Source organism: Cheilinus undulatus, linkage group 8 (genome assembly GCF_018320785.1).
Source record: "Cheilinus undulatus linkage group 8, ASM1832078v1, whole genome shotgun sequence".
In the NCBI taxonomy this organism is placed as follows: domain Eukaryota; kingdom Metazoa; phylum Chordata; class Actinopteri; order Labriformes; family Labridae; genus Cheilinus; species Cheilinus undulatus.
In genome coordinates, this window is record NC_054872.1 from 24,002,677 (window position 1) to 24,024,866 (window position 22,190).

Consider the following 22,190-nt stretch of genomic DNA (forward strand, 5'->3'; position numbering starts at 1 on the left):
AAATTACTCTTTTAAAAGATATCAACTCCATTTGTCCACCTAGGAGTATTTTTCATTTTAGCTTGAAAACACCATAAAAGATGGCACAGCTGTAAATATTCAGATTAGAGACATTTTCCATTAGGCTCAGTGAATTTGAATCATTGATTATCTTTTGTGACTGTGTAATTAAAGTAAAGTGAAACAAAATGAGGGTGTTTTAATTTTAAGTGCCTGCTCCTTTGTTTGAACGCGCCTTTATATTTTATAGCACAAACAAATATAAAATAAGGCTGAGTAGACAAATTACATGGTTTTCATCAGAACTGCTTCCCCCTTGGGCATGGGTAAAATCTGTGAGGGAAACCTGGAGTTGTGCGGTGTAATGTAATAGCCACTATTACATTGTGTTCTGATGTGCTTTTTGGTCTGTTCAGCGAAATTGCTTCAGCACAGCCATCTGTTTGCTCTTTGTCTGTTTTTCTCTCTTCTCTACTCTGTGTCATCAAGAGCAGCTAATCACAAAGCGGCAATGTGCACTGAACAAAATACAACATACAATCTAACAAAATAAACACTGCTGGAGATCATTTCTGCAAAGAGAATGAGGACTCTGTCTGTGAATGTGAAATGCTCTAAAATCGTCTCTTTTCCCTGTCTTTTCCCCAGATTCAGGTTGGAGCTTGTGGTCAGCACAAGTGAGTGTAGTGGAGAAAAAACAAAAGTGTAGCTGAAACTTCTTTATACTTCTTTATAAAATCTGTTTTAAGCTGTGAAAGGTGAGTCCTAAAACATTAGGTTCACATATGAGCACTACATCTTATTTTATTTTTGAGAAAGGATTAGAAAAAATGTCCTACCTACAATAAAATAACATAAAATAACATAAAAATGAACTTTGAAACATATTTGTTTATCTCACTCTAAAGGCTTCAATGATTTCCCTTGTGTTTTCTCTTAAAGCACTCTAAAGAGATATGCAGTTTCAAGGCAAAGAGGGAAAACGTAAGGAGTGTCCATGAACCTGGAGAGTCCGCCTCAGCTCCTCAGAGCTGAGCTGAGCTTTCCAGCATTGTTTTCAGTGATGCAGCCGTTTGCTCACACATTGTCAAACCCACTTCAAAGGTGGCCGCTGAGGTCAGCCCTACACATGGAGATGTCTGTGTCTAAGTAAGTAGTTAAGCAACTGTCTGAGTGAGTGACGCTAATTTATAAGCCTTAGAATACAGAGTTGCGTTTGCTCGTACTGAATGTTGTTTGTAATGGCTGCCTCCACTGCTCAAAATACTCAGATATAGCTTTAGCCTCTGTTTAACCAGAACTGGGCCACATTTCTGTATAACAAATAAAAAAACAACCCATTATCAGCCTTAGCCAGAACAAAACATTAATTCATCACAGTTAGCACTGAGAGCAACACAGAATGCTTTCTGCGACTGAAAACAATGTTGTCGCTCTTCTGCCACTCCGCTTTGGCATGACTATGTGATAGTTACAGGGAAAGGGTTAGTTGTTGTAAACAGCTAATGACTTGTGTTCCAGCTAATGACTCTAGCAGGCCTGTAATTAGCTGGGACTGAGCCGCAGCAGCGCTTTTGTCTGAACCAGACGTGTCTGAATCCAAACAAGCGCAGAGAGCAACACTGAAAGTTTTCCGTCACAGAAAAACCTTCTCGCTCTACTCCCGGTCTGTTTCGGCACAGCTTTCCGATCATGGCGGTGGGCTTGTCAAGTACTGTCCACAGTTAGCTGTTAGCTTGGACGTCGCAGTAGGACCACTGCAGTTTACTCCGACCTGGCCACTGTTCTTGTTAAACCCAGAGCAGAGAGCCACACCAACAGCTTGTCTTGTGCAGAGGAGAGGTTTTTGCCCTTTTCTTGTAGTGTTGTGTCTCCTTCGCACAGTAATAGCAAAGAATACAGAGAGCATCAGCAGAGTCGATGTGTGTCTGTGTTTAACCAATAAGATGCGGTAGAAGAAAAGCAGGGGGGCTGCTCAGGGTTCATCTCCTCACACATAGAAGGAGACAGAGGGAGAGGGCAACATGTAGCTTATTTCAGTAACCACTTACTATTACTTTGGATAGAAAAATAAATACTAACAGTCATGACAAATTCACTCTGCCAGAACCCACATTTCAGTCAGGCATTTCAACTGGCATCCCAGATAGTTGCGGTCAGCCATATACTAGGTTTTTAACTAGTCTTGTTTATTCTACAAAAAGAACCTCTAGTTCTCATGTATCCCATACTCCACCGTATTTCCTTTATCCTCTATTTGTTAATGGAGCTTTCAAAATGTTCAATCAAGTTTAAGACTATGCACACCTACAACACGTTTTGCACATTTTGTTATGTTTAAAGTGCAATTGTTGGTTAATCAGTGCTGATGTCATTTTTTTTTCCAAGTCTTCATCTGTTGTTTTGAGTTTTTTTTATACCACAATAAATACCATACCAAGGACTTGCCACCGAGGTAAATATCGTACAGTGAAATTTTGATACCGTTACATTCCATGAGATTGTCATTTCGTTGTATAATAGCTATGTGTTTGTGCTGAAGTGTATGGTGTTGGCAAGGTGTTGAAAATTTTTTTTATCTCCTCAACAGAGGCTTAACAGAAACATTTTGTGAACCACTGAATCAGGCTATCAGGCCGTGCAGACTAGGCCAGTTACAAAACTGTATTAATTGAAGAAAAACTTAAGTTGATAAATACTGCAAGTTACACTCACACTGTTTAGGCCTTAAGCATTGGTACCAGAAGTGAAAAAGAGTAATAAAGTCAGGAGACTGATGAAGTGAGATTGCACAACTCACTAAACTAACAACAGCCACTGAAAAATACCAGTCATGCCTGAGAACATCAGTTTAAGCAAAGAAACCCTTCAGGGTTCTGAATGTAATAAGATGGTGTTTTTCTGGTTTATTCTATCTTTTCTTTTTTATTAGGTGCCTTTTAACATTTATATGAGGACACAAACAAGTACTTCAGCAATGAACAGCTTGTAAGGGCACTAGAGCTCAACAATAATCCTCATATATACACAGTCGAAAGTCCAGTGTTGACCTAGGAGTCCATAAATGCAACAACAACATTTTCCACCACTTTTTTGCAGCAGGGATTGCTTCTTTAAGTCTAAGAGAGAAAGTTGTAGCACCATTACAAAATCTGGAGCTTTAGTGTGGATGTTTCTGACGGTTGGATGAAACAAAGGTTAATATTGATGCCACTTTATGAGCTACAAAAGCCAACAAGACTATCAGTGATTATTCCTGTTTTTCTTTCTGCCTGTAAATGCTGACACCTGGTAGGTATGGTGTTCTGCAGAATCAGCAGATATATATATTTTACAGTTTTAAAAAAAGAAGAACAGCTTTTACATGTGAAGGAAAAGTTCTGCAAAAAGATCACACAAGAAAGGGGACACAAGACTTGATTCAAATCAAAAATCATCATGGGAGCTTTAACCATTTCATCCAAATGTTTCTCTTTTCAAACACTACATTTGTTCATTTTTACCTTTACTAGAGTGATAATCATTTGGTGAGTTCTGCCTCAAAAATGGGTCGGACACAAAGATTGGTACACAAGGGTTCATAAGCTGATAGGTAGGGCCTTTAATAAAAGCTAGTTCAGTTAGTTCTGACCAAACTTGGTATGAAATAACAGAAAACGCTTGACAGACAAAATCAGGATAAGACAAAGACCTAGCAAGAACGCAGGAAGAAAAGTTGTCAGAAGATTGACAAGGGTCAAAACTCAAGAGAATGTTAATACAAGGTACACAAAAGAAACTGGGACAGGAAAGAGAAAACGCTAGGATTAAATACACAGACAATCGGGGTTAACGAGACACAGGTGTGGACAATCAGGGCAGGGAAGTCACAGAAGGTTGAAAACATGAGGAGCAGGATTTGAAGACAAGACAAGAGAAAGTGAAATTTGCCAGAAAGAAAAAACTTTTTTGGTAAATTGATGGATTTTGTCAAGGTTAGTTAAGGAGCTGTTTTCAGTGAGGAAAAAATGATGACAAAATGTCAAACATATAAGAAATCCCTAATATAATAAGACTTTTTATTTCACTACATTTTCCTGTTATAATGAGTAAATTTTGGTTGTTTTCATGTGGTTTTGGCTTATTTGTCTAGTTAGCTTTCAAAATGTAAACCTCTTAAAACAGAGTTATGACAACAACATTGATGGGTTCATTGAGCTTTTCATTTGGAAAGTAATGTAGTATGTGGTGATGCCAGAAAAAACCTAGAAGAAACTGTGCAACTGTGGCTGCTTTAGAGAAAAACTGATAAAATAATTGTGAAATGAAGCAAAAAAAAAAAATTGATAAGTGGCACCAAAAAGTGACTTAAGTTGGATTAGAGTGGCAAAAAGTGTCAGAAATGGGTTAAAAGCTGCAAAAAAATGTAGCAAAAATGGGTTGAATGTGGCAAAAATGGATCAAAGTGGCAAAAAGTTGCCAAACTGAATTGGCAGTTGTGAAAAATACACAAAAAATGGTTTAAAAGAGATCAAAGACTGACTGTCACAAAAAAGCAGCAAAAATTGGTGAAAGTAGAAGTTGTTTCAAATGAATTGCAAAAAGGTTGCAAATCTGGGCAAAACTTGTTAAAGTGACAAAAGTGGCAGATATTGATTAAAAATTGCAAAAATTGGCAAAAAGGTTAAAAAAGTTGCAAAATAGTGTCAAAAATGGGCAAAACATGGCAAAAAGTGGAAGTAACTTGTCAAAACTGGCCAAAAAAAAGTTACAAAAATGGTTTAGAGTGGTAAAAACTGGTGAAAATGGGTTAAAAGCTGCAAAAATTAGATTAAAGTTGCAAAAAGTAAAATAAATTGGTTAAAAGTGGTGGAAAATGATTAAAAGCACAAAAAAGTGGGTAAAAAGTGGAAAAAAGGTGTGAAAACAGGTTAAAAGGGACAAAAATTTGTGGGGGAAAAAAGGATTAAAAGTTGCAAAAACTAGGTTAAAACCGGTTGTGAGTGGTAAATGGGTGGAAAATCTTGTGAAAAGGTTTTAAAAAATGGCACAATTTCAATATCGGAGTGAATAATAGCTTGACACACTTTTCAGCTACAAAATAAAGTAACTGTCAGCCGGTATGCTAGCATCATGACCATGCATCATAAAGCTGCATCTACATTCTAAAGCCACATCAATTATACCATAAATATTACCCCATTCATCAGAAGCCTCCTGCTCAGTGGAAGATCTTTGTTATAAATTAACCTTTGCTAGAAGTTTGTAAATAAAATAGCCACATAGAAAAACTGAACCCAGTCAAAACTGCTTCTTTTCCTGTCATGAGCTCATTTCCCAGCTTTAGTAGTGTGAGCTGTTGTGCAGTCAGTGTGGGTGTAAAGGTAATTGTGTGTGTGCATATTATTACTGTGCCTGTGCAGGTCTTTGTGTGCACTCATCCTGCCTGAAAACTGTTACTGTGTGTATATGAGTGTGTATTTAGTGATCATTCATGGGGTGTTCTGTAGTAATATAACAATTGCATGGCCAGGAGAGATAGTATTATCTAGGTTGTCCAAAAGAGCAGGCGATGTCACTTGGTGGGATAAGTGTGAGCCAGCAATTTAAAAGAGGTCCATTATTGGCAGCGGAGGATTTCTGATGATGTTTGTGAAGCTATTATAACGCAGAAATTGAAAGCTGAGGACTCAATACGAAGTGCTCTCCAGTGGCTCTGACTGTTTATGTAGAGCGCTCCCCCAAGGATAGAAAAAGAAGCCGATCCTAGAGAGGGGAGGAAGGAAGCAAAAAAAGTAGACATGTGCTGGAGCTAGCAATATATGATTCAATACAAACAATCCTCTGACCTGCATTTAAAGAGCGAGACATGACCTAAAAGCTGCACAGACAGTTTTGTTTCCAGCAGCCTAGGCATTCTTTGTCTTCTTCTTCTGCTCTCTGCTGATTCTATTCAGGCTTTCACTTTAACAAAATTCTTTGAATTTAACATCTTATTTATAGGCTCTACAGGTTTGCTGCTGTTAAAAAACCCTATGGTGTCTGAGGAGCTCATTTTAAACAGTAAATATCTATAATCCTGGCATGTTTCAGAGTCCAGCTCAGACATAAATTTGGCTTCAGGACAAGCAACATGAATAATTGAAAAGAAATGCTGCATTTCTAGTGCAATCATGGAACTAAATTATTCATAAACAAGTGAAAACATATATGTATGGCCTCTTCTATTTGTAAAAGCAACAAATTTAGAGCAATTTTCAGAGCTACTTAAAGAATAAACTCAGAAACAGCTTGAAACATGTGGCTGATTTAACTACTTTGCTTTCATCTCAGGTCTCAGCAGTCAGTTCTTATTTGCATTTCTTTCACTTACACACAAACACCAGTTTTTTCTACATGAGAGATTTCTTACTCTCGATGTCCGCATACCCTCTGCTGTATGTTTGTGTCATGTAAATATGCCTGGCAGCCACACATAAGGGGGTAAAAAGGGGAGAGCTTTCTGGGCCCAGCCAAACTAGAGGCCTGTGGAGGCAAGTCAAATCATGGTCCATTGTTAAGTTAAGCTGCGATAACCATATATTATTTTTTAACTGAATATTAATGATTCCAACAAATAAATTAACTAATTAAAGGTCACATATTTTACCTTTTTAAGACAAGTTTAGTCCCAGAGTTCTCCAAAACATGCCTGTGAAGTTAGTTGCTGAAAAAAACTCTCTGACTCTGCCCCTCTCAGGAAATGGATGTGGCTCTCCTGATCAGGAGAGGAGGGTGGAACTTTCTTCTGAGCGGGAAGGGCCAACCAAATCTGGGGGGGGGGGGCAAACTCCCCACATGACATCATGAGGGGAAAAATCTGAGAACAGCTTGTTTCAGCACACATTTTCTGAAACGGGGGGGGGGGGTCTGATTCATGGGGGGATTGTGGACAGGCTAGGGGCAAATATTTTTGTTAGAAGAACCTGAATGTTAAAAAGAAAGAAAGAAATGTTAACCCCCTTTTCTTTAAACAGAATTACTTTTTCTGTATTGTTTACAATGTGGATGGGCACACTGAACTAAACGATTAGGAAAGGAATCACAGACTTCACTAAACCATGATGTGCACAAATCCAGGATGTCAGAAAGTAGAAAAAAAAGTCCCAAAAAAAAAAAAGAAGAAGAAACAACTTTAATGGAAACAAATAAATATTTGTGAAAAGAGGCAAACAAAGGAAAAAAAAAATTTAAAGGGTTAAAACTGACCAAAATTTGTAGAAGCAGCAAAACTTGGTTAAAAGTGGCAAAAATGGGCTAAAAGGTGCAAAAAGATGTAGCAACAGAGGACAAAAAGCAACTAAGATTGATTAAAAGTGGCAAAAAAATGTATTAAAAGTGGCAACATGGAAAATAGCAATATGGGGGGGCAAGAATGGGTTAAAAGGGGCAAAAAGCAGCAAAAGAAGCATCAAAAAATGAGTGAAAAGCAGCAAAAATAGGTTAAAAGTGTGAAAGGAAGTGGCAAAAATGGGTGGAATAATTGTGAATGGATTAAAAAGTAGCACATATAAATAATTTCAACATCAGAACCCAGTAAGAGTTTGACACACTTTTTTAGCTCTAAAATGAGGGAATTGTTAGCCAGGACGCATCAATGCTACTGATCCAGCACACATACCCGTTCTGGAGGGCATTTTCTGTGTTTTTCAAGGCCCAGCCAAATCTGTGGGCAGGCCTGATCATGTGTACAGGAGCACGGACAGAACTATATAAACCAAGAAAAAAACTTCCTCGTAAAAATGATAACTTCCACACTTTTGACAACAAAAGCTCATGGAGCAGGGGAAGCAGCCTATATAAGTACAATACTGGCTTAATAAAGTACAAGGACATGATCCCTGAACAGCTTCCCAGCAGGAGATTCTACAGGTTTTATTCAATATGGCCGCTGCAGGGAATTCACTTCTGCCTTTGTAGTCCTTTTTCCTCTGAACTACCCATGTGCCTTGACTGACTTCAGCACTTCTGCCTCAGGATAAAACGAGCACATTTGTACCTTCAGCTAGGAGAAAGCTCTCCATACCTCTACAGAGTGTGAAAAGGTGCGTGTCAGGCACATTTTATGCTTGTTATGGGGCATTTGTAAAAAGTGTGCATTCAGGATGTTCTGTTTCATTTCCGCTGAAGCTAAAACCGCCTCCTCTCTTGTGTCCTTCCTATTTCCTTCAACTGTACATTTACTACACCGGACATTTCAAACGCCTCAGGTGCTGGTTATACATTACACGGATGACCATTATAGCATGTTACTCTTCACCCAGGTACTTGTATTGCTGTGGGGGGGAGATTTGCAGCTTTAATCGCTCGTGCCGAATACACATTGACAGAAGGCATGCATGGATAAAATAAAATATTGAAATTCTCATGAGATCTTAAACTCATACATATTCCTACAACCTCTAAGAAGAAGGGTATTAGTCACTGGGACACAGAAAGGCATGAATGAATACAGCTATGGGTGAATGGCTCAGAGGCCAGAGAGACAGCCGGCAGTTGAACATCTCTCCCCTGGGTCAGTGTACAAGGCGCTGTAAGCTTTGAAGCCTTTAGTGTTGAGCACATTATAGCCTGTTTGTTTCTTTACTTTGTATCTTAACCTTTATCATATCAAGAAATGAAATAGCTCAGCAGCATCATCCTACTATTTAAAGTGAAGCAATGGTATCAGATCCACCAGTAATGTGCTGGCTTTTTTCTGTGGATGTTGCAGTGTATGATGCCTGATTACGCAGTGGCTTTCTTTAAAAGTTTTAATGCAAGTTGTGATGTTCTGAAGGCTTCTTTGTATTAAACATCAACTTGGACAAATATGTAAGATAAAGGTACCTACTGTCTCAGCCAGTTGTTTTTTTATCTCACTTCAAATAGGCAATAAACTAAAGGAAATTGCCAGGACATTGTTACTTCTCTCTGCTTGTGTGCATTACTACTTCTACTACTACTCTTTTAGCACACAAAATGATCAGAACATCATTTAATATATGTTTGTATATGTCACTGAGTTAGTAGTAGTAATTGCTATCACACTACACAATAACCCCCCTCCCAAGTCTGTCTGCACAGTGTTCCATCTGCACCGTGGTTTTGCTCTGACTGACAGCGGGTGCCCTCCTCCACTGGGTCCATTTCTGAAACTGGGCAGAGTGCACTTCATAGCTCAGCTCAGCTCAGAGCAGATGGCTCACGAGATCACAGTGTCCCACAGGAATAAAGAGAAAAACAGACAGACATATTTGCCTGTCCACGGTTGGTTTTCTGTTCATATGCTTCCTGTTTTGATTTTATGGTGATTAAGTGATGTTATAACATAATCCTGGTGAATAATCAATTCTGATTGGCTGATGGGTGTCCATTAACTTTTGATATTTAGACACCGATGGAAGTTCTCAAGTAGTTCTTCAAACTGAAGCAGTCAGATTCTCTGTGGACACAAAATTGCATATTAAATAAAACACCATTTAGTGTTATGGCAAGCTAGGGCTGACAGCTTCCGTTCAATTGGTCGATTGTTGGTCGAAAAGCTTTTGTCCGACCAAGATCAGGTGAAAAATGATAATTACAAATCTGAGCTCCTACACCTATCCACTGGGTTCCACAGAACTCAGTGATTGGCCTGATCCTGCTCAGCATGTACATCATTGAGCTGCCATGTGTTCGTGGACAGAGTGATATTTTAATGTATGCTGATGACTCAGTTGTTTTTAATCATGGTAAAAGTGCTGAAAAGTCTTACTCAAACTAACCAATGAAATTAAATGTGTCAGTTAAATGTGTCAAAAACAGTTTGCATGTTTTTACTTAGGTCATATTCTTGACATTAAACAAGACATTATTATCTCAGGACTAAACTTACAAATTGTGTCAGAATACAAATACTCAGGACTTCATATTAACTGTAATCTTTACTTCAAAAACATATCCAAAAATCTGTAACAAAGTTAAATTCAGTCTGGCAAAATTCCAGTTTATCAGAAATTCCCTATCAGCTGCTGCAGTTAAAATATATTTATACGCAATGATTCTCTCTCACATCATCTATTGTATGTTGGTCAAATACACACAGCTCTAAAACCACTGGAATCATTATATAACCAACGACTCAAAATTTTAGACCAGATTTCACCATGGCCACATCCTAAATAAGTATAGTGTGTTCAGTTGGGGAATTACGCACAGAAACTCCTAACTCCTAACACATCACTATGCTGTGATTAATAATGATTAATCAGCTACCCTGAGGTAGCTGAAGTTGCCATGAAGCCATGGACGAAATTTTGATTTCAGAGGTGGGGGGACACAACTGGTTTGAGTACAGGGGGTATGGTCAATAGACCTCATTTACATAAAATCATACCTAATTTTTGAGTAGAAATAAGCTATAATAAGCTATAATAAGTTATTAAAATTAGATTATCATCACCCCAACATTTGTCACAATGCTCAATCTCATGACGAACATATCTTTATTCTTTCAACCTCACCTGTGAGCCTCCAGCCTCTCCTCCTCCGTCTCCTCCAGCCTCTCCTCCTCGACCTCCTCCTGTATCTCCTCCTCCATCTTCTCCTCTACCTCCTCCATCTCCTCCAGCCTCTCTTGCTCTACCTCCTCCTGTATCTTCTTCTGGATTTCTATTATCTGTCACCTGACAAAAATATATTGATGGATGACATATGAACAGTGGGACAATTTGGGATGCATCAATCATTGATTTTGATGGTATTATTATGTCTAATTTATTCACAAACAATATGGATGTATAAAATCACATTTATAATCCAAGGTTTTATTTTATTTTCCCCACAAACTTTCATTGTTAGTGTTTTTAAACAGCGGCTGCCTTTCAAAACACAAATAATACATGAAAAAAAATCAAAAAGTGCATCTCTTTGGCTTTAAATATACGCTTTTTTAAAATCTGTGTTGTTGAGGCTCTACAGTAATAATACTAATAACATTAATAATTTTATTTGTCAGCTCTTTCAATAAAACTCAAAGACACTTTACAAGAATAAAACAATTACATAATATGAACATATAAATTGCAATACATAAGTTTATCATAAAGTTAAATAATAGAATATTTAAAAAAAAATACAAGTAGTACTATTACTACTAATAATAATAATAATAGGAGAGGAGAAAGTCTGAGTTTCTGATGGATGAGGGGAAGGAGTTTGTGGTGTAATGTTTTCCTCTGAGTAACTTACACTTCGACTTCTAAAGAAGTCTCTTATAGCCAGTTTTCATTTTTTCGACATCTTGCCACCTGGCTGCGCCTAATTACCAAACACACATACACACGCACACACCCAGACACACATTCAATGTTAATGTAAACGAAACCTCTGATATTAAAATCAGTCTAGCTGACGTGACGTGACCCAGGCAGAACAAATGCCCAACACGTTAACAACTTACAGTTGCAGATGAACGTGGACTCATGGCCAACTAGCTAAACGCCGGTGTGCTCGTGTGCTATAGTCCAGGCGCTGTTTACAACCAGATGGAGTGACAGCGGGGATGGCCAATCACATGTCAGCAAGAAACGGCAGAGCCAATCGATGAGCTTGTGGGCCAGTGGGCGGTCTAAAGGGAAACAGGCTTCAGCTTCAGCAGCCGTTTTCCGCCTAGTCCTAGTGCTCAACCTGTCTCCATTTAATATAGCGTACCATTGTTTTTGGATGGTAAAAACTGCAGGGGACCAAAACTGCCTTTTTTAAAAAGTGCAGGGGACATTTCCCCCCCGCCCCAAATTATGTCCTAGCGTGAAGCAGACCTGGGTCTGTCTCCTCACTCATCACTGCTGGCTGCGTTTGACCTGCCTTTAACCTTTTCACCCCAGTGACGTAAACATCCGCGCAGGAGGACTACGGGAGGAAGTTGTGGTCAGACTTAGTAATGTGATTAAATTGCGTTATTTTCTTAACATGTTGAGATTTCCAGATTAATCACGAGCTTTGACGCGTTTATGTTAACAGGCCTAATGTACAGTGCTTAACAAATTTATTAAACCACCTGTCATATTTGTCTCAGAGACCATCCAGCATCATGAAGTGCTTTAATGCGGACTTTTTTATTTTTAGTGAGCTCTCCACGTTTTTCCATTTTGAACAGGAATGAGGAATTTCAAACTGAATTCACCTTTTTATACCCAGATTTGAGCAGGCTCACTGGGCTTCTCTGAGAAGTCAGAAATTAATCAAGCATAACATTCAACCACTAAAACAAATTTTTCTGATCAGGAATGCAAGTAAGTAACTATAATTTGACATATTAATCAAGAAATAATAATGTGCTTTACTATTTTTTCAGTTTTTTGTAAATCAGTAAATTTGAAAATTCATAGATAACAATGATAATTATATTCTAGCATTAAAAATATCATTTTGTTTAAAGGGCTTCTACATATTGGTGTATTAACCATTGCAGAAACATAAAAATGATTTTGGTAATTACCAATACTGTTAATTAAGGGCAGCTGTGGCATAAACCTTACTTTGGGTGGTGGTCCAATAAATTTGTTGAGCACTGTATATACATATAAAAAATGAATAAATAATATTGAATTAATAATTTATATAGTACATAAAAATAAAAATAATGAATATGATTTAATCCCAGTACAGACCTCTGATCTTATTCTCTGTTTTATTTATGAACTGTTTCTTAGTCTCTAGTGTGATTATTTCATGACTGTAACTGCCAGACTGTGTTTATGAATAAAGTTTAAAAAGAAAAAATCTAAAACTGGAAGTACATTGTACCATTAAATAATGGCACTTCCATTCTGACACAGATGCACACATGCACCTTAGATGAACGAGCTGTGAGAGTGGCCGTTGAGATGTACAATCTGCTGCTTTGGAGAGAAGTGGCACAAAAAGTTGACAATGGAAGGTTTCAATCAATTGAAGTCAGGTAGGATGAAATTAACATGAAGAAATCAAGAAAATAGACTATTAAAACATAGAGAGGCTTCCTTGCACAAAAATGGATGGATTCACTCTTTGAAAACTCCCCTGCTAGTGTTCTGAATGATTCCCTGCGGGAGTTTTATGCCACTGATCAGCGCAGTATCCTTTGAACATCAGATGATTCCACTTGTCACACATGAGCTTACAAGAAGTAACTCCCACTCAGGTTACTATTAAAATAAAATGATTAAACTAAGTGTCAGCTGGTTAAACTGTCTGATATAAAGCAATGGTTACCTAATGAAAAGGTGATTAAACCCTGTAACTGATTAAAAAGAGGTAAACTGCACTGATGTGCGTTTAGTCATACAGCCCTGTGTCACTGTCCATCTGAGCTGTGCTTTGCCCTGTGATGTAACTGCAGGCTGCAGCTGATGATAACAGCTGAACTGAAGTGTTCAGTCTGCTGAGAGGACTAGTTTATTTCTTGTTCCTAGTTAATATATATTGCCCATCCTATGTACTGCAGTACTCAACCATGTTTGCATTACCTAAAAAAGTTATGGATTTGTAATGACTATTCCAGATATAAGTCGGGTCCTCAGGTGTTGCTAGGAAAAAGAAAGTGTTACTTTTTAAAACTCTTTATTTTGATTGCAAAATGCAAAAAATAATAAAGTTGTGGTTAATTTATTAATTATTATCTTTGGCAAGTGGCCGTGGTATAAGCAGGATAATGAACTTTGAGATGTCCAATTATCAGGGATTAATGGCCGACTTGGAGGCCTGAACCATTTGATGCGTCGCAGCCTCCATGAAGTCCATTAATCCCTAATAACTGGACACGTCAAAAGGCATTATCCCATACAGATATACTATCGGCAGTCCATACCTGGTGTTTTATTTTGAAATGGACTGGGAGGTCTAGTGCATTCCTGTGTGTTTTTTTCTGTTTGGATTGATCAGCTTTGTGCAGACTGACATGTGCTGGAAGTGGGCTTCTCTGAAAACAGGGGGGTGTCTGGACCAGAGCAGAGTAGCGCTTCTGTCAGGACACAGACTGCAGCACATGCTTCATAGACCAACTATGGTAGAGATGCACTAATTGTAAAAATCAGGGCTGATGCTGATACTGATGTTAGAGATTAAAACGTAGCTGATGTCGATGTTTCTTTTGTGTGTGTTAGACTCCCACTATGCCAACATTTTTTCACGTTTGACCAGAAAACAGCTCAGTTTGTGCAACAGGTTACATTTCCTGCTTAATATAAATCTCTTCTCTGAATCAACTGTTTGATGTGTAATCCACCAACATTAAACTAATACAACAAAGTAGATAAAAATCTACTTCAGACACTGATGCCTGCATTATTTTCTGATGACCAAGGTTTGTCAAAAAGGGCTAATATCACTGCAAGGGGAGTTTGTGGAGATGGGAAATGGCTCTTTGGTATGAGCTATGACACTTTGCAGCCTAGGCTTTGGCTGGTGGAAAGTTCTGATCCTGATCTCCTGATCTCTATAGACTCAACACAAGAATCAGAGTTTTCCTTTAGAATCATGGATTAATGACCTCAAAAAGACATGGAGAGTGTTTTGTATTATTAGAGACTTTCCATAAACAGACTTGATAAGGAGTCTTGAAGCTAGATTAGACAGCCTATTTGAGAGACACTCTCTCAGGAGCTTTAACAGTGCAGGGGTCTGTTTCACAGCATAAACAAATAAAGTCACTATTATGCAGTGTTTGAAAGACAGTAGAAACAGCCTAGAGAGTACAGTACCCTAAAATGACTATACAACATTATAGAACTGTGAGAACTGAGTTTTGAACGTTAAAGAAGTGAGTATGGTTGCATACGGGAAAACTATTTCAAGGAAATTATGTCTTTAGGTGAAAATGTAATTTCAGTACCATGGAAACAACTTTCCAGAGGCACTGGAATACTAAAGCAAATCTGAAAGGCAGAAACTGTTATTTTTTGGCTACCGAATGGAAAGCTGAAAAAGAAGACCACTTTGAAGGAGAGAATGTGTGCATTGTTGCCTTTCAGCCTGTATCTGCCAATTTATCTCTAAAAATGCATCATTTCACCCTTGAAACAGCGTCCCATGAAAAGCAAAGTGGGAGGCACTCGGGCATGATGGAGAGGCGCATGCACAGAATGCAAACATGTGTGCAGACGAACACATTCATGCGGAGACACAAACATAATCACACATGCATTATAAGTGACTGTATTCTGTGGGCACTGTCCAAAGCAAAGCTCATTGTGTCTTTTTTTTAACGCCATGGGTCATTGTCACCGGGATTGTCATGTGCTGGAGCATTTTATGAGTCTGTTGGTCATCCTCATGAGCCACAGGGATGACACTGAGAGGAAGAAGTCATCCCTCTATTAAAGCTATAAATAAAATCATTGGACTTGTGATATTGTTTCAAACCTCCAGGCCGCTTGCTCAGCCTGCTGCTGTGAAGGACAATTTTCCTGCCGTGACAGGTGTTAAGGGATTGTTGTGGACCCCCCAGCAGTCTTACAGCAGCTCTGAGGAGGTGGGCAACAGACCAACTGGGCCAACTTTGACTGAGACTTTGGCCTCAGATCAGGTTTGCCATCTCCGCTGAGAGCTCAGAGTCTGTTGTACTAACGCTTGAGGCTAAGCAGCCTAGCAGCACTGAGCCCTGAGCAAACACGGTGTTAGAACACAGAGACTGGGTAAAGTTCATCCACATACCAAAGCAGGCAGCATAGGCTTCCAGCTGATCAAGCCTTCAATCATTACACTTCATCAGACTTGATTAAGCTTCATTTTAAAAATGTGTTCAGTAACAGGATACTGAACCATACCACATAAAAAGTGTATTATTCATAACATGTACTGTACACTCAAACACTTTCACTGTATTTTTGATACCAAGCTAGCATCAGCAGCCAGCTAGCCCAGCTTAGATAGGGATGTGCATCATTAGCAGGCTACCAATCAAAGTTGGCACCAGAGTTGCAAGTTGGCAAAGCTAATTGTCAATATCTTTGTAAATTCAGGCCCGCAAAGCTTTGTCTGGACTATAACACAGTTGCCTGCCACTTGTCAGGTCTGTAGTTCCAGTTAATGTTTACTTCAAAATTACTGCTGAGAAGGTGTGCAGTCATGGGCAGCAGGATTAGTTAGCACTGCTAGCCCTGTTAAAAATTAAAATGACATATTTTTTTAATAATTAAAAAGTTGTTCTGAAATGTGTGTGGAACCAGTTACTTGTTTAGTATGCAACTCTATCCAGAAAACGAATAGCAATATTTTGTGGCGCTGAACGGAAACTTCCTACGTTCTAAACCCATCACAGCTCCTTTCCTCTGCAGGGGTCAGCGGTACTTGCATTGCAAGCCCTGAGCTGAAGCTGGGCGTTATTATTGGGGTTACAACGTTGGTTGACCATGTCATCAGCCAATCAAATTTTGATGTGTTTTTGACAGAACGCCCTAGGGCCAGCGGAGTTTCTTGTCCCATTAAAATGAGCGGAGGTGATTGGCCCATGGGCAGGTGCAACATGGTGATGCATTGTGGGTCGGATATTATGGAAAAGGCGCTGGTTTTTACAGCAAGCGTCGATACAGTTACGGAGCTGCTTCAGGCGCTCGTTTGCTGAGAAAAGGGAGATCAGCTAAATTTAATCTTAGCTTAGCTTAGCTTAGCTAGAGGAAGACCAAAGCCAACAAATGCATTTAACAGTGGCGAATTGTGATCACCATGAGTGGTTGACAGTAAGCCCGGAACAGAACGAGCTGTTTAGCTGGATCTGTCTTTGGCAACAGGAGCTTTCACTTCATCACGGACGCTCACACATACATAATCAATGACTGTTATCAGAGGAGCAAATTGTTCTCTTTGCATTGTAATATTTTTGCAATTGCCACAAGAAAGTTATTTTTTGATAAATGGGCCCTCAGTGGTACAGCCATGGCGTGGTTATGCTAAAGTGTGTCATTTTGACTGATTTATTCCACTGCTTGACACCAAAACATACACATTGGTCAGGCATATGTATAACACTGTAATCACTTTTCTTTAAAGCTGCTAGTTTATCAAATGTTAGCATTTAAAGCTACTTCTGAGTTCTATTCATGCTAGTTTAAGTTGCTTTATAGTTGCGACAAAACTCTTATTTTGCAAAATTGATATGAATATGTTCTACAAGCCAGGACATCGACTTTAAATCTGGTGTGCTATCTTTTATAGGTGGTCATGCGTGTATTTGATGGATCAGTGGCCATCTTGTGTATCACTCTGCAGCTTCCAGAGGACCAGGCTTCAACTCCAGGCGAGATTACAGGGTTGTCTGTCTCTCTCACACACTTCCCATCAGTCCACTCCTATTTCTGAAAAGACAGTCTTCAAGTAAGCTGTTCTTCAGAGAGTGATTGAGCAAAAATCACTGTACTTCTTTTCTCTGCCAGCTCCATTTGCTGTTGAGAAATGTGAGCATGATTGCCCCCAGCCCACCAAAAAAAGGGAGAAAAATTCAGCTTTATTGTTTTTTTATACACAGTATGGTTTCAATTCTACACATTTAGAAGTAGATTAGCATATACTTTAAGAACAGCATACTAAAAGATGTCTGTGGTCCATACCTGCAGCCACTTGTCCTTTAAAAGGACTAGAAACACCTGGGCACCAGAGTCGAGGAGACTGCTTGAGGATAAGGAAACTCAGGTTCAACAGATGGATAGTTTCGCTCCTTCACAGCATCCAGAGCAGATGGTGTAGCAACAACAACTCAAGGATTTTAACTTCAGCCCAGGTGGAGAAGCAAACATGCCTGGATTTTATGTGAAGTATTTTTCTGAAAATGTTTCTATTTGTTCAAATCTTTTTTCTTTAGTTTTTACAACAGTGTAACTGGCTGATCTTCCTAAATTTTCATCACAGATCCCCTGAATCAGTATTTTTATGACGCTTTAGTCTGAAGACTAATGGATTAAGCCTGTAGGGCCCACTAGCAGAGCCAGCTGTGGGTGGTAAAATCGTAAAGATCAATGGATTTGAACATTTATGCTGTTCCTGTTAATTATAAAGGCATTTTAATGGATATTTTGTTGGCACAGTCATAACAAGAGTTGTTTATGTCTTTGGTGAAGGGTCATTACAGAGGCCCCAGTTGGAGATCTATCCCTTTTTAATTATCTCTCCATTTGTAAAGTCCTGGTCACATAAGCAGTGCATCATACTGTCAGCTGCACTGTTGAACTCTGTGAGGATGGAGCAAGGTTAATTAGATTGTTATTGCAAGGTTGTAATATACTGAATTAAATCTTGCCTTATTAGAAAAAAAACAAAAACCTGAGTCATTATACCCACAGCATTAATTAAACTAGCACACTGCAGCACTGTAAATCAGCAGATAAAAGCTCTAACAAAAATGCTTTTATTTTGCTGTATTATTCTAATACAAACCTGGAACATTTGTTTATAATCACTCTCTTTTAATACACACATTTTGGGATACTCCACACCAGCCCCTAACACAAACCCATGGGGCCCCCCCACAGCTAAACGCCATTGGGCCCTTTTATATATTTAAGAGAGAAAGCAACAGCACTGCACACAGAAAATGACTGAGAAGTGACCAAAAAGAATGGGCTGATCATCCATCCTAATAGTATATCTCAGTTTACCAGTGAATATAGCAAACAGCACAGTAGACTCAAGTGTTTCAGCTGACCGATGCTGTCTCATTTATAGGACTCTAACATGCGTTAATTCGGTATGGATCCGCTGGTCAGCTACATAGATCATCACTGCTCTCTTTATTATAAACTCTGAACTTATCAGAGACACGTCATTTAGAGCATTCACTGTCAATAAGTTGTGTGTTGTATATAAGCTATAGAGCAGTGGTTCCCATCCTTTTCCAACTGAGGGCCCACTTTTAAGTTTCAAAATTTTTCACGGCCCACCTCCGACCCCATATCCTGATACACAATATATATCGCGATATTTAGAAATGGCCTCTCAGCAGCTGTATTAAATTCAGCCCCAGATGGCACTAGTTTGGTGATAAAAATAGACTGTTCTATTGGATTTTCAATAAAATTATATGCAGAAAGTAAAAATCACTATAAAGTCAAATTTAGCTGTTTTATTTTGAAAAGTACTTCATTCAATCTTTCACTAATAAATCAAAAATACATCAATCATGAAATACTCTGTCTTTTACAGTGTATGGAAAGTCCTGAAATGTTTTCTGTGTTATGTTTACTATTGATGATTATAAAATGATTATTTTCCTCATTAAGAGTGAAGCTAAACTCACCAATTATGCATGAAGACCAAAACCCTGCAGTCTAGTCCTCCATTCCGGCACAGCTGTGATTATATTAGTCCGCTATCCGTGCTGATGAACGCTGGAGCAGTTTCTGACAAGTTCATGAGATGAGAGCATCTTTAGACTTTATTCATGAAGCTCTCCTGTGTGATCATGGGGGAAAAGCTTGTCTGGAGGCAGGAACATTTTAACTTCTCGTTGTTGGTGTTTTGAACTGTAAGGCTGAGGTAAGTCTCCGTTGTTGTGGAGAAGTGGATCACATCTTTCTGCTGCTGGACTTCTTCTCTCTGGCATGTACGACTCTGGCAGGGAGTTTTCAGCGAAATGTTTGCACCCAGGCAAATCTTGTATTCTGGTTAATTGTCTTTATGAGATTTTTAAAATCTTAAAAATGTTTAGTGTCTTTAGTGACGTGTTGTGTTACTCCTGCCATTATCTCTGAGTCATCTTGTGGCGTATTTGAACGAATACCGCGTGAGTTCGACCTCTTCCTTTTCAAAGTTGAACGACTGCTCAACGCTGCAGATCCAGCGCTGTTTCTGTCTCTAAAGTCAGCTAACTCCCCGCTAACTAGCCATGCAGATGCTATGTTTACCTTCCTTTCCCTTGCTTCTCGCCGCTGATGCGCATGTGCAAAGGATTTTTCTGAATGGGCGCAGGCGCAGGAGAGAGAGCGAGCGCTCTGCTGTGGGAGATGCATTCAGGGACAATGGGAGAAGTGAAACTCCGACGAGAAATGCACGCTGGCGGCTCTAAACTGCCACATAATTTATACTCGAAACACGCTACATTCACAGACCGAGGGTGAACAGGTAGCACCAGAATCTTTTTGTGGCGGGCCTAATTCATTTGTGGCGGTCCGCCACAAATAAATGAATGTATGGGAAACACTGCCATATAATGCGTTCTCAGAGCACTTTTTTAAATTGAAGATTGAACATAAAGGACTGAACTGAATACAGGAGAAACATGTTGGAAGCTCCACAGTTGCTAACACAGCATCTGTAACATGTTGCAACACCTTCAGTATTACAGTTTTCAAGAAGCTGTCAACACAATAACCTCTAGATAACAACAAAAGTTCCTGTCTCTCATTAGCTTGTCATATGTCTAATACTTGAAGGAAAAACAAAACAAAATAATGAAAAGAATATTTGAACATTTCTAATGTCCTTTTAAATGTAACTGAGTTTCAACAATAAACCCCCCCCACACACACACACACACACACACACAAAAGTCATATTATAAATATTTTGGAAATGATTTGGCAGCCCACTTGCAATACCTCAGGTTGGGAATCACTGCTATAGAGAATCCATTTTGCTTAGTATTTAGATAAATAATAATATTTGCGTAGACAGGGATTTTCGATTGATAAATTCCAAAGACTCCTGATTTTTGCGTATTGGTGGCACACTAAGTTTACCAGAGATGATGATAACACACACATTTAAACAGCAAATAGTTCATGCATTTTAAATGATGGTTTTCTCTCCTTTTTGTCCTCCCATGAAGTGTGTAATGCACGCTCAGGCTTGTTCACTTATTTTTTCTCTCTCTACCTGGGCCTATAAAAATGACTAAAGAACAATCAGCCGAACTCTTATTTCTAGGAAAACTTGGAACAACTACTAAAAATATTTCCTTTTTCTTGCCAACAATGAGGAGCACCAATGTCCGCTAAGCACAAAGCGATAAAGCTGCACAAAAAAACACAACACAACGATGACAGCACATCAAAAGCAAACAGGCTTTTGCATCACAGAGGTGAGGAAACTGTCAACAACACTATATTCTGCATGACTCAACATGCAGGCCTGTTGCAACTGCATGTAATAATAATGGATAAACAACAGAACAGCTATGCACAATAACTCTGATAACCTTAGTTAAACTTTAACAGCAGGTGTGGGACAACACAGACAGCAGCTCTGTGCCATAGGAGCACCTCTATACTCCCAAACAAGCACCACTGCAGAAAATAATTCTAATTTTATCACAGACGTTCACAGGTGAAATAACGCCTAACTTTAAACATTTAGTCAGCCAGCTTACACGCTCTATAGAAATGGCATGATCTTGCTGCTGCAGACACAGGGGTCGAAAATCAGGGTTTTTCATGCAGTGTTTCATTTTACCAGCTAAAACCTGTTACTGGACTTGATGGTGGTTTTGAAGATAGGTTAGCTCCTGATCTGGTGAGGTTGCTTCTCGCTGAGTTTGAGTGGCCAGTGCGGTCACGTCTGCAGCCGCGGGGTTTGAGCCAGATCAGATTCCCACTTATATCACTGGAAAATAAATCTAAAAAACTTCTCTCTTTGTTTCAGAAGTCCTTTATCCTTTTGTAATGTTCTTTTTGTGCTTGCATGTAGATAATCATTATCATTTGTGCCACTCAACAACTTTTTAATGGTCACTGACCTCTGTTTCTACTAACTTTTGCCATTTTTCCCAAATTAAACCAATTTTTGTCACTTTTTGCCTATATTTTCCACTTGTCACTACTTTTTCCAGCCCACTTTTCACCCTTCTTGCAACTTTAAAACCCCTTTTATGCCCCTCTCTCACATTGTTTCACAATCTTTTCACCAATTTTTTACATATGTCTGACCCAGTGTTGCCATTATTATACAATTTTTGCCACTGCTGACCCTTTTTCACCACTCTTTTTGCCAAATTTGCCACTTTTAACCCATTTATGCTGCTTTTTACCCATTTTTTGCAATAATCTATTTATTTTTTCCTTTCAGTTTTCTCAATTAATTCTACTCTGTTCTCTGACATCCCTAATTTTGTGCACATCCTGGCTTAGCAATAAAGTCTGACATTATTTTTCAAGAGGTTTGGTCAGTGCGCCCATGGACATTGTTAAAAAAGGTTTCTGTTTTAAGAAAAGAGGTTAACATTATGAAAAAGGCTGTTTTGTACT